Source organism: Zosterops lateralis (genome assembly GCF_965231275.1).
Source record: "Zosterops lateralis genome assembly, chromosome: 1".
Classification (NCBI taxonomy): Eukaryota; Metazoa; Chordata; class Aves; order Passeriformes; family Zosteropidae; genus Zosterops; species Zosterops lateralis.
The window spans coordinates 81,560,692-81,575,108 of NC_139762.1; positions in this window are offsets into that span (position 1 = coordinate 81,560,692).

Consider the following 14,417-nt stretch of genomic DNA (forward strand, 5'->3'; position numbering starts at 1 on the left):
TAAAGTGTTTTCACTTGTCAATTTTTATACTACCTCTATAGGTATGGCAAAGAGACACTGTATCATAAAATCACTCTTCTTAGCTTTTCAAATGCATTTTTACCCAAAAGCATTTTTCTTCTTTAACACCTTCAGATTATTCTGCTTTATTATGTCAGGGAATTATGTAATTGTGCTCTGTGCAGCACACACCTGATTCAAATGCTGGGAAGATGTGAATTTATTTCAGTCAAGACCTAAAAAACCCATTTTCATACAAGTACATATAAAATAATTCAAGTAATGAAATAAAAGAATATTTTGTGATAGTTTGCATATAATACCATTATACATACCTGTGCCTTATTGCTCTAGAAACAGATTGGAGAGGGAAAGATAGCAAAAGTAATGACAGAAATGGCAGGAAAATCAGAGTAACTGCAAAGAATTTATCTATCTTATCAACTCCTAATGCTGAGTCAATTTTCTCTGACTATGGCTTCTTTCTTTTCAATGCAAGGTCTAAAAGAGTATCAAATTAACAACTCCTTATCAAAGGTTTGTTTACCTGTTATAAATAAAGAAAGAACACTTAGATTCTACTCAGCTTTGCTATCACTAACTTTTTCCCAGGTAGGAAACTGTCATGAAAAGCTGGACAAGCCCCCAGCTGCTTAAATTCTAGAGGCAGTGATGCAATCACAGGCTGTACAACAGCTGCAGATAAGTTGTCTTTCCCATGCTGAAACCTTGAACACCATGGTTGCCTTTTGGTCTTGCTCACTAATCTTGAAATTGTGTTTTGACTAGAGGTATGAGGCAGCTTTACAAATGCTCCATTGGAAGAACAGAGGCCCTCTGGGGAGGAGGAGTTGCTCTTTGTAATAAAGAGTAGTTGGAACAGATGCAGCTGTAACTGGGGGCAGATGATGGGGGCATTTCACTGGAATGTCCTCATGTTGAATTGGGCAGCAATTCAGCTGGTGACAAGGGATAAGGAAAACATTGAAGCACTGAATTTCTTCATATTTTCATATTTTTTGGCTAGCATTGTGCTCAGGACCCTCCAACCCATGAGCAAGTTTGGAGAAATGTAGATATGCCCTCAAGAGAGCAGGATAAACTCAGGAAATGTTTGAGTGAACTGGACATGCAGAAGTCCAAGGGACCTTACAGGATCATCCTTGAGTATTAAGAGAGTTGGCATTGTGAGACCACTCATTATCATATCTGAAAGGTTGTGGGAAAGGGAAAGTCTCATAGGTATTGGAAAAAAAGCAAGATCAGTCCTATCTTCAAGAACAATAAGGAAAATGAGGAGAGTTGCAGACCAGCCAGCCTGACTGCATTCCCTGGGGGGTGTGATGCATGACAACCTCCTGGAACCCATTTCCAACCATATTAAGCAAAAGTCAGTAATTGAGATTGGTCAGCCTATGTTTGTGAAGCTGAAATGCCTGACTCTTCTATGATAAGGTGGCTCAGTGGACAAGGGGAAACCAGTAGAAGTTGTTCATCTTGATTTCAGAGAGATTTTTGACACCATCTCTCATGACACTTGTAACAAATTCTTCCTTTTTTCCAGATTTCTTCTCACTCTCTCAAAGACATGTATATATTGATATGCTAAGATTTTATTCACAATTTGTAGAAATGCGGAGGAACTATTTCCTGTCAAAGTGATTTTGCCTATTTTGTTTGGTTCCTCCTTTGCCCTCATATTCATCTATCTAAAATGGATATTGACAGATGTGATAGACTATGCATTTGTTTTGTCCACAGCTTCTGTGTGACTTTTAGCTTGTATTTATAGTTGCTGTACACATATAGCATGCATCAGAAGGGCTGAGAATTGGGATGACTCAATAGAGTTGACAGCTGAAAGATAATCAGGAAAACAGATCTTTTTCAACAGGCACTAGAGTACTATGAGTTTGCCAATAAAATCCAAAGTCAGAGCAAGGCTGATGTATCATACAGAATTACTGATACCAAAACATCAATAAGGCAGCAGCAATGTTTTAAGAAATACCCCAGATTTTTTAAATTAATAATATGTGCCTAATATGCTTTATCTGTAAAATAAAAGCTGCAATAATTTTAAAAACAAAAGAAGTCTTTTGTGTTCAAACATTACAGTTCTTTTCCTTGTATTATAGAAGCTGACTTGTGCTCAGTCACATCACAGATGTTTGGCTCATATAATGATCCCATATGCCACATTATGCAGATCACTTTGTTACACTTAACACCCTGACTGAACCATACACATCACAGAAAATCTCAGAAGAAACACTTTCTTTCATTTGGAAACTTCTGAAAGTGGGTGGCATTATAATCAATGGAGTGAAAAATATAGAAGAAGCATAGAAAAATTGGAAAGTTTTAAGAGGCTGATGCTTTTAAGATAGTATAAAATGGTCTAGTTCCTGTCAGCTTCATCTTAAAAGTTTTAAGGAGATCAGTGGCATAGAAAAATCAAGTCCTATGTAAACAATTCTCCAAAGTAAATGAGCTATGGAAAATCCCCTTGGAGTTTTTCAAGATTCATCTGGACAAAGCCATGACTGACCTGGCCTTGTACTGGCTGTGGCCCTGATGTAAGAAACTGGATGAGGTGCTTCCAGTGGTACCTTCCAGCCACACAACATCTGTGATTCAATGAAATATGCCTGACTACTGTAACCATTGGAAATTTAGGAAATTTATTTAGGAAAAAACAAAATGAGAAGTGACAGTGACTGGAAGGAACACCAGGGTGGGAATGGGCTTCGAATACTTCAAACATATCTCTTTGTTTTCCTAACTGTTTTCCTATGTCTCAAATTTCCTGTCTTATTAAATCAGAGAGAAAAATGCCTGCAATTAGTGAGTGTTTTACATAATTTTGTTACCAAATCCTACAGAAAAAGGTAATTTTACTTTGATGAACAGAGCTGTCTATAACCTGTTGTCCTGTTGTTTATGCTTTCGTTAAAGGAAAAGAAAAAAAATGCACTTTGCTGCATTTTGAATACCCAAGTCTTTAGATTTTAACTTCTTGTGTTCCAGACTACTACTACAGGACACAAACAATAACAAACATAATTTCAACTACAGTATATCCTGAATTGAATTTTCAATAGTGTCTTCTGAACAAAACTATGACTCTCATCACAAGTATTAATCAAATTCAGCCCAACAGCACAAATTCCTTTTGGAATTTGCCTGACAACACATAATATACATAGCATGGTGATTTTCATATAAATAAAGCAATATTTAAAAAATGTTCAGCCTTTCTCTTCTGATTGAGACTAGTGCTTATTTACTTAAAAAGTAACTAAGCTGCTGTTGAAAAACAAAACTGTAGCAATTCAGGAATATTTAATACTCCAGGAACACAGCAAAGAGTAACTGCTGACACCCTTGGCACTTATAGAATAGCCTTTTAGAAAAGGCATGTCTGTCAGTACTTTCAGCATCCAATCTATCCAACAAAATCCAAATTCTATAGTTTCTGGTCTCCTCTGCCTGTTGTCTATGACCTCTAAAGGTGAAATGTAAATCAACAGTGGTTTCCAATCAAATTATAACTATTATCTTACATTATGTTAGAAGATCAAGAACTGCTACTTCTCCTATTTATAGAAATGCAGCTTGCCACTCAGAAACATTACAAGAGCTGATTTAGAAAAGAAAAAAAATTTTAAATTGTGATCCCAAGCCTACTGAAGTCCACAAAAGTATGTGGAAGTATTTTACTTCTGGGCCTAATTTGCATAAACTGACATTTTATTTCTGGCAGATATTGTATCTGTTAATGTAGACTGTACAATTTAGCCAGTCACAGGTGCAGTTTTATATAGCCACTAGGTACCAGTGATAATCACACCTGAAAATAGTTCTACAGTGATTTTTGATTAGTACCTTTGAAAGGTAATGTCACAAAGCACAAAGATAAAAATTTAAAGACATTATCAGGTCTGGAGAAGTGAGTTTTCCCCCCACCTTTTATCCAGTGTGTCTCTGTACACTGAATTTGTCAAGGCATGAGTACCAGACATTCAGCTAGTAATCTTTGCAATATTTATTCTTTCTATAAAACAAATTCCTGAATAATCTAAGTTTGTGTTTAGAGCCAGTACATTTTCCTACACACCTCACCATCAGAACAGTGTCCATACCAACATCTTCCTGTGCACATAATTTTGCCATATCTTATATTTTAAAATGATAAGAGTAAACAAATAAGAGTTCTGTATTTTCCACAATCTGAGTATCTTGTGCTTTAAAGTATCAAGTGTCTCAAATATTTTCTTGGCATTACTTCCAAATTCAACGTATTCTTCTAAAGAGCCTATCTTTTTTATTTTTCTTTTTTTTTTCAGTTTTGTAAAATTTAAAGTACTTTTAAGAGTGAGAAGAGATATGACTACACTCCAGAAATACATCATCAGAAGCATGAACCCTGGGACGAAAAATACTTAAGTTAAAGTATATTTTTTGTCACAGGAACAAATGGTTCTCTGTTAATGAATAAATGTGTGCTTGAATCTAGAGGTTTAGTGCTACTTGAGTGAGCTCTGGAACATCTTTTTGCATGATACAAGGGACAAAACACTTACTGGTGGTAAAAATTGAGTTTCTATCAGTGTATGAAAAAGATCAAGTAGTTTGGCTGTCTGCAACAGCAGGAAAATGTTCTCAGTGAGTCAAATGGCCCTTCCTGGTGTAGATCCCTACTCATTTTTACAATAAATATAGTCAAGAAAACTCTAGCCACTGAAGTAGTAGCACTGTAAAATTTGGAAAGCTCTTCATAATGGGAGACAATTATATTATTTTTAACCCAGTAAAAACTGCTTTATTGAACAGAATTTCATCTCATACAAAGTAAAAACATTACCTTCTGGCATTTTCTTTCCCAAATGACATTAAACTACTTCTGTAGAACCAAGATGGGAAATATTTTTCTTTACTGTTCATCTATTTAGATGAAATGTGTATTAGAACCACACACATTTATCACTGAAGAAGACAAGCATTTGAGAGAAAGAAAAAGTCTTTATCTGATAAATATCTACCCTAAATGGAAAGAGAATGGTCTCAAGTTACCAAGTGTTGTTGGGTTATGGCAATGGCACTACAAAGCACCTGGAGAACCAGGGATGGAACTTCAACTGAAATTATCTTCTGAGCCTTGTGTCCCAACTGATTTTACTTGATTCATTTAACTAATTTAATTTTGGATGAGCCCTCATCTCCAGTGAGAATCAGGAATTTTATGGGGAAAAACGCTTTACCTCTTACTCTGCCTTTCAGCCTCTTTGACCCATCTACTCCTTCCTATTTAGAAACGCCCTGATTAGGAACTTGCAGAATACAGGTCCTTTTCAGTGGCATGCATCCTCACTGGTTGCTTTAATTATTGAAGATATAGTTATTTTTTATATAGTGCTGTTTGGTATGAGAAACCCTTCAGGGGAGGCTGGAGCCTCCTCTGCACTGTGAGACAGTGCTCAGCAAGCAGATTCCAGGAAGTGGGATAACATTTCTGTTATGTTCTGTAAACATCTTCATCTGTGTTTCTTTCCCCACAAAATTTACTCATTGTTCATGTAGTCCAACTTCTTGGAAGTATGCCTTAAGAAGAGGAGGCTGCCCTGTGACCAAGAGAGAAACACCTACACAATACTGTTGTTTACATCTGTAGTTTCCTCACAGATGATGAAAATTGACAGTGCTGTGATCACTACTAAATACTATAATTTAGAAAATCATTCTGTTAATTCACTGCACCAGAGCTACTGTTGAAACCTTTTCATGCTGTTAGACTCTGTACTGCTGGGTGCAATAAACAAATCAAAGAGAAGTTGCACATTTGATCTATGAGGTGTTTTAAGTCAATATAAGCCTCCAAGCAGAAAAGTTAATTCAACACTTCTAAACAGTCAATCACACAAGAATTCATTAGCAGAGGTCTGGGTAAGAACCACTACATGATTTCTGGGATGTTCTTTCTTTCATTATCTTTGCAACAAACAGACTGCCACTAATGGGAAGAAAAAATAGGTGAGAAGCCGATTCAGAGCGAAGAATTCTGAGAGAACATCTGGAAGGCTCTTAAAAGTTAATGGTAACCGGAAATTGTTGACTTGATTGTCCAGTATTTCCTGTCTTAAAACTCAGATGTCTTTTGCTCATGGACTTAGAAATACTGATGCAATCTGAATACATTGCCTTTGTCTATTATGGTACAGAGCACACTGGTTTTGCTTAAAACTCTGCTTCCACCCATTATCCTCCACCAGAGCAGTTAATTAGCTGCTTAATTTACGAATGCTTACATTTGGCTTCAAACTGCTCTTAAGGAAGCAATATTTTGTGGGCAGGAATTTCATGTCACTAGAGACCCTCCTTATTTAATCTTTTCTTGATTTGTTTTTCAACTAAATTAGCTGTAAGTTTATTGGCGTGAGAGGATGTGAGTGTGTCAGAAGACATTTTCCTGTGTGTCTAAGAGCTACTAGCCACTCTACCATGCTAATTTTACCATAGATGGAGTTAATAATAAATGCAGCCTCTGTAAGTCATTAATCTGGATAAGGAAAACATAAATTTCTTGATCATTTGAGAATATTGAAGAGGTAATGTTTTGTTGGTATGCAGAATTTCTGAAAGAGCAAAAAGGGAGTGCAGAATAGCAAAACAAGTTGACTATTTTGATATCCAGCTTCCTGGTACTTGCATGACTAGGTCACAAGCCCTAAATTTCAGTTCATGAAGGAATATGGCCACGATTATTTTAGATGAATTATGGAATTATTGTCTGTACTCACAGTTGCTTTGAGTTGTTTCTTCTGCAGTGACACAAGTGGTTTCTTTCTTCAGGCAGCTGTGCACAACACTCTGTGGTGCCAGAATTGTACACAATTGTGGTCTGGGACCAATTGTGCCTGGGAGACTGATGTTTCCAGTCCAGCAAGACCGAGGAGGAGACAGGGTAGAAAGGATCTAGTTGGGAGCCTTCTTCAGAACCAAGGACCTCCAGGCAGTGGAGGAGAATACATGTATCACACCAAGAGGTAGGGTCAGAATTGAATAGAGACCATTCAATATAGTCTCTGAATTGGCCTGAGCAAAAACCTGAGAGAAAAGGCCATTTAAATTCACAACTCTTTTCAAAGATATTCACTATAGAGAAAGGGACAGCCTGGGCAGCCCAGCCCAAGCATTCAGCACTGACCTATGGTCCCACCATGCTGCCAGTGAAGAAATACAGCCAGCATGGCTGGAGCCTCCTCTGCACAGTGAAACAGTGCTCAGCAAGCAGATTCCAAGAAGTGGGATAACATTTCTGCTTACATCTTCGCCTGTGTTTCTTCCTCCAAGGAACTGTATCAGCCTTCCCTAATGCATCTGGGAGTTCAGCCCTGTACAGCCTGGCATTATTAGCATCCACAGCTCCCTTATTTGGTGCATCTGGCGCATGTATTTTCAAAGCGCTAAATGCAGTTGCAAGTCAATGACCATTTTTACACCACCACAGAGTTAATTCACCTAGAGAAGCAATGTTAATTCATCTAGAGAAGCCATGCAGGCTGTGAAGCAATAACCCAGCAGGCAACTTGTGTGCTTGTCTAAACTTTGTTGTCTAGGTAGGAGGAAAGTGTCATTTTTGTCTCCCACAGATGCAGCCTTCAGCCATCATTTAATTTACTGTGATTAATTTATTGAGAAAAATGTGGTGTTTTGTGTTGCTGTCAAAAGTAGCCCTTGTTATTTTTCTGAGTGCTCAGACACCAGAACTTTCTCCCTGATGATTTGTAGTGTTATAGTTCATCAGCAAATGAGACTCTCTTTGGCCCCCTTCCCCCTGCACTTTTAGCTGTTAAAAAGAAGGAAAAAACTTAGATGCAAAGGGGAAAATCTACTCCAAAATTGATTAATGGTATTTATATTTGTCTCACAAGTAGCCCAGATTAAGTCACACACACGGCACATTTAATGTCTGGCTGTGAAAATGTTCATTTACATTTATTCAATTTAGATGATCCTTCATATCAGCAATGTAATTGAAATGCCAAGTTGTAGTATAGCAGTATTCATGTGCTAGGTTCTCCCCTCACTGAGGAGAGGAGAATGGGGTGCTCTATCAGATGGTCTCATTTGTATTTGTTTATTATTTCAAATTTCATGATGAGCTGACATGTTTCTGAGTTCAGTTCTGGGGATGAAAAATCTGAAAAGAGCTTGCCATAACATAGATCCTGAAAAATATTTCCCTTTCAAATTTTGCAGACAAAACTTGTATGCATCAACACCCCCTTATCAACCCTTAAAACCCAAGGAGGTGGTTCCAGGCTTCACTTTTTTGTAACAACATGTCAGCCTCAGAGTCATTAGTGAGCAGATAAAAGGGATGCAGCTAGTTGGATTTGAAGGTCTCAAGATTGAAAGCTATGAAATAAAAATCCTAAACACTGCAGCTGGAGTTATCAAAACTAGAATTTGCCATCGTTTTGAAGTACAAGGTGAAAATGGAGAATGTGATAACATGAGAAATGGGAATGATTGTATCTGTGACAGTCTTTTGATCTTCAAAGCACAAAGGGCTTAAATTTTGCTAACAAATCTTGCTAAAATTACTTATGCCATTCAAACTCTATGTGGCACAGCACTGGAGTAGGGTTCAGGTGGTATTGTTAAGGAAAAGGAAGGCTTGTTAGCCTTCTGATGACCTTTGCATCCCAGATGACAGGAAAAACAAGCTCCAGCTGATGGGATTTGCGCTGACAAGTAAGTTTTTATTGTTTCTCATGATCTTGATATTTCTTGGTATTTCAAGAAGCTTTTGGAAATAAGGCTCATGTGTCTTTCAGAAATATTGCCTTTCAGAGAGATTTAACTTCTCCAGTTCAGTGAGGAAAACATGAATTCTCTGGTATTAAGTAAATTCTACTGCTAGAATTTAAGGACAGTGTTGATTTGCTACAGTGATTTGACCTATATCTTCTAATCTTTTCTGCTGAAGTATGACTTTAAACCAGTGCTTAGAATAAGCAGAGGCACATAAAATTGGCCCTTCTCCACAAAATGCTAAAGCAGAGATTTCTGCATGTGACACTTGTGATCACAAGACCTGCTCAGAGCCCCCTAAATCAGCTCTGCTGTACTGCCTGTTTGTATGGGGCAGTCAAATGCTGTTGGCTACAGAGGGGAGTGAGGGAAGAGGGGCTGACCTCAGTAACATAAGAACAGATGCCTCTAGCATCAGAACCCCAGCTCATGCAGCACTGCCTGCGCCCTCTCAAGAGAGGGCTGTCTGAAATAGGCTCAAACAAGGCAGCTCAGGGGTTCCTCCGCCTCTCAGGCAAAAGGCATTGTGCTGAAATGCCAGTTCCTACCTTCCTGAGGATTGCTTCCTGCCAGAAAGGAGGAAGCATCCTGCATATACCCCTTAGACTACACTCTCACCAAAGAAGGAGAAAGCTCTGAGTGGGGAAGGGGAGACATAACCTTACACTAGAGGGTTAGGAGAACTTGGGGTAACTGCAATTAAATGCAAGATAGTATATCTTTTCAAGGATAAATGAAACAATCTGAAGAAAATTGCCTCTAGCAGATGGGAAATACAACTCACAATGAGTGAATGCACATGGCTGTTGTATGCTGGCAGTAAAGATGAGGTTTCAAGACACTCTGAATTTAGCAGAAGGTAAGGAAGGAGTATTTTTTTTAAAGTCCTGCATCTAAGTTGAATTCTGCATATTCTTGGCCTATCTATTTACATTGGGAATTTTTAGAAAGAGGAATTTTCAAAATTAAGAGCTTCTGTGAGTTAGAGACCCAGAACTGCTATTCAAGAAGTTTTATCATCACTGTACAGCAAAGGAAAATGAGCTTACATTCTTCCAGTGCATGATAAGGCATCTTTTCTGTGACTAAGAGAGGGAATAAAGAACAAATACAGTATCATTGCTATTATCCATTTCCAGCTGCATCAATAGTTAGTTCTTTTGGATGAAAACAAAAACATTCAATCTCAAAGACTGAAATTAAAAAAAAAAAAAAAAAAAAAAAAAAAAAAAAAAAAAGCCCTTATTAACTAGGGATCTTCTGAAACACCCAGCTTCTGGAAATAGTAGTTTACCTGGGGAGAAAAAAAATGTATTTTATGTGTATTTTTATTTGGATGTGAGTTTTTCTGTCACAGAGTCATATAGTGGTAAATATATAAATGTTTATTGAGGAATTTTCTAACTAGTGTCATATTTATCAGCTGTATTTTCTTCTACACTTAAAACCAGTTTTACTGATATTTATCTCTAACTGTTATCACAGATCCCATAAGAATTCTTTTTAAACTGGTGTTTCAGAACTTTTAATATCACCAGAAAACAGCAAAGGACACTGTTACAGAAAATGGCCAAAGAAGAAACCTTTTTTTATCAATAGTTCTTTTTAAAAGATTTCATGCATCAATAGAAAATTTTGTTTCCACATGTCTGTCGTGATGGGAACTGTTGTCTTAGATGTTGCCTGATAATTATTTGTCCACAAACAAATTTTTTAAATCATAAAACCTCATAATGAAAAAAGGTCACTTCATTTATGCTGTTTCTAGTGCCTTCAGGTAGGGCAGGGAAGGACTTATTCAAGCCTCAACAAGTTGCACTAAGCTGTGGCAGCTGTTTCACAGATTTTTCACTCATCAAATGGGTCAGCAAAAGTCCATTCAAGCATAAAAATGAAGATATAAAACTCCTCCTTTCACTGAGAAAAAAACAAGGAGCTCTTGAGTAAATGATGAGAGAAAACAAGAAAAGGCAAGGCAGGAGGACCCCTTAAGAAGGAAGAGCTGCAGGATCAAGCACAGCTGAGTGAATGAATTGTGCAGGAGAGGGCAGAAAGCTGGAATAAAAACCCCAACTCTTGGCTGAATGCCTCAAGTCTCTGATGCCAAATGTCTGAATCTTTTGAAAATCCCCTATACAGAATCCCAGCCAATACAACAATCACATGTTTGGACTTGACTGCAAATTCCCAGTTGCTTTATTAAGCTGTGCTCATTTGACCTTTAACATCTAAACAGCAGGTTATTACAACAAATGGAAGTTTCTTATCTTGCCAATGCAAATCAACATTTCCTGCCAGGTCTGGTGACTGGGAATTGTTTGGACATGAGTGCATCCAGAAACCCAATACAGGAGGCAAAGCTACTTGCAGTGTGACATTAATCCTAGCAATACCTGAGTAAGAGCAAGAGAATGCTCACAGTAATATTATGTTACTGTATCAGTGGTCAGATAGTGGAATGAAGTGAGTTAAAATATCAGAGACATATAATGTCTTGGAGGGACTGCAGAATCCACAGTTCATGATCAATCAGGCAGCTAGAACTGGAAAATTGGAATGTGACTTGTAATAACTCAGCAAACTCAATGTGCAAAATCTGCAAGAATTTAAAATTGGTTGATTTATTTTTTACTGCATTGGGCATTTATTTATATTTTTTTTACTCTTTATATATGCTTTATTATATTTTTTGTGAATGCGTCCTATTTATATTTGAGCTATTTGAAGAGTAGGTAAGAGAAATAGTTGCATGATAGTGCTCTTAACATCTCTAAAGTACTCTGTAACAACTACAGTTTTGAATGGTCTCTGTAATGAGTTTACAGTGAACTTTTGTAAGATTGGCATGTTTTAAAATGAGACCAAGGAAAGGTAAGAAAAAAAAAGAAAATAGAAAGGAATGCAGGTTTTATCTTTTATCTAAGAATGTATAATATTTCTAAACAGAGAAAAAAAGGTGGCAAAAAAAACTTGACTCTAAATTATAAAAATGAGCAAACTAGAAAGTTTAGAAGCTCATAATTCACACTCCCTGTTGTCTATTGAAGTCATTCTTTCAGTGCAATCAAGACCTTTCTGGACTGCAGGAAACTGCACAATCCTCTTGAGCCTTTGGGGTTTCTCTGTCATACCTCAGGTGTGGGTTTTATCTGCTGCCAGTAGTGTCTTCTGTGAAATGCAGGCTCCAGTCCTTTGCCTCTCTCTGCAGTCTGTGGCTGCAAGAGCCCTCCAGAAACAGTTTCAGCTACTTCCAAGAGAAAGGACAATCTGAATTGGAGGGTCTGATCCCCTTACTTGCTTTTTGAAGGCACAAAACACACAAACTGAAAAAAAGTCCCAAACAAATGGATGCTCTCCATTACATCCTGAAATCCCTTGGATACAATTTGTGATCCAACATAAATAGTCCTTGTAATTCCCTATTATTCATGCACACAGAGACTTTTTTTTTAAAAAAATCTATGTCTTCTTCTTTATAGTAAAAAATTATAGGAAAAATTCTAAGATAAGAAATAATAACTATTTACTGAGAGGATGATTTTTCTAAAATGAACATTCTCCTCCTACTCCCTGCTGATGATAATTTATACAATAAACTGACTAAGCTGAATTGCTTTACTTCCAACATATGCATCTGATAAATTATTTTTTATTTCTCACCCAGACTGTTATCTTTTGAAAAGGCAGCATATCTCTAAGAGCAAAGAAAACTAATGAAGAAACCTTAAAATAAGAATTGAACCCTTCTTGTATATTTAGTATTCTATTTTTGGATCAAATATGCTATAAATCACTGCTACTTCTTCTGGATGTTATGGTCTTGGAGACACCAGAAAGAAAGAAAATTTAGCAGGGCCTAGAGGTAAAGCAGTCTGAAGGGTAACAACTCTTTTGCCTTGAAATTTGTTTTCATTTAATGGTAAAATACCTGCAGAAACTGCACAATGTTGTCTTTAAGAACTAAATTGTTTGGAACTGGAGATTAAGTTGACCAGGGAATGGGGAAGAAGAATCCACTCACATAGCCCAGAAAATGTCTCAGATGCTTTTTCCCTCCTTTCAGTTTTTATTAAAGTAATTTCAACTTTAACTAAGGGTCATTTCCTCAAAATTAGCTTTGACAGACTCTTAGTAATAGTACTTACAAATACTCTGAGATGTGTCATTTCCAATGAAGGACTCTCAGATTCCAGCACATCCAAGTTATTGGCACAGCACACTGCATCTCCCAGCAGAGCCATCACCCTCCAGCTTGATGAAAACCTTGACAGGATTAGGAAAGAGTCACAGAGGGGTGCACCTTGAATGCAGTTTCTGTTCTCCAGGCTGCCTTGGCTTTCACTGCTGCCTACAATCTCAGCCGTTGCAAGCCTCAGTCATGAGTCATGTACAGCAAGATAAATGAGTGATGAGAAGACATGCAAGATGTACTGAGGGATAGTGGAAGGTATTGGGGAATGGTTCTCAGTGTAGGAGACATTGTAGTACATGGTGAACAATAAGCTGGGGATACCTGGAATAGCATGCAGAGTTGTAACTGCTCCAGGCAAGCAAGCAGAATGGATGGAGTTGGAAAAAAAGGACTCATGAAAGTAGCTTATTAAGGAGCAGCAGAAGGACTTTAACAACACAGAAAAAATAAAGAACAAAGAAACATGGGGTTAAATAAAGATTAAAGCTAGAATGAATTATTCTGAACTGTTTTGTAAGGTAGATAAACAGACACATCAGATATGCTAGATAGGCATAGAATGTTTATACCAAAGGATAACACCTAATAACCTTCCTTTTCCTTCGTACTAATTTTGCAGCTTCCTTGAAAACATTTTTTCTTGTTCCAAAGACCACAGGTAAGAAATTGTCCAACATGACTCCACATGTTGGTTCAGTAGGTGTTCTTTATGATGCTGGGGCTACTTCAGCTCCTAACAGTGGAATATCTGCTCCTAAAGTTCAGGCTGATGCCTCAAATCCTTGTGCTTTGTCATTCCTTGCTTAGTCTCCTTTCTGTCCCCTGCTACAGATGCCAGATTTCTCAATGTAGATTTCTCTACTAAGATTTCTCCTTCAGAGGACCTCAAAAAGACAGAACCAGAGGAACTCCAATGCTATCCATGCATGATTTGACAAAGTGCAACACGATACATACTTCAGCCTCTCTTTTGCTTTCTGTCTCCTTCAGTGGCAAAAAAAAAAAATATATAAAAATGAAAAAACAAACAAACAAACAAACAAAAAAGTTTGAAAGTAGAATCTCATGTGAGTCAAATAATTTTTGCTACACCATGAGCTCTCTTACCAGGTAAAGAAAATGTTCTCTGGCAGCTTCTCTAATAATTTTCAATTAAAACAAATTAAAACATGATTTCTTGAATATTGCACCATTAAGAGTTGCAAGTTTTGAATCAGATTTGTGAGTGCTTCAGCCTTCATTCTAACATGACTTTGTGTGCAGAATCTCCTTCAGGAACCACTCAGGTTCAGGTCCTGTCTGGTCAATGATTGCCGTTGCACAAAGTGCTGCCAAATTTTGAGAATTCTTTGACACCTTTCAACAGTCCAAGCCAGGGTGGTGGTTGTCAGATCTCCACAGGGGC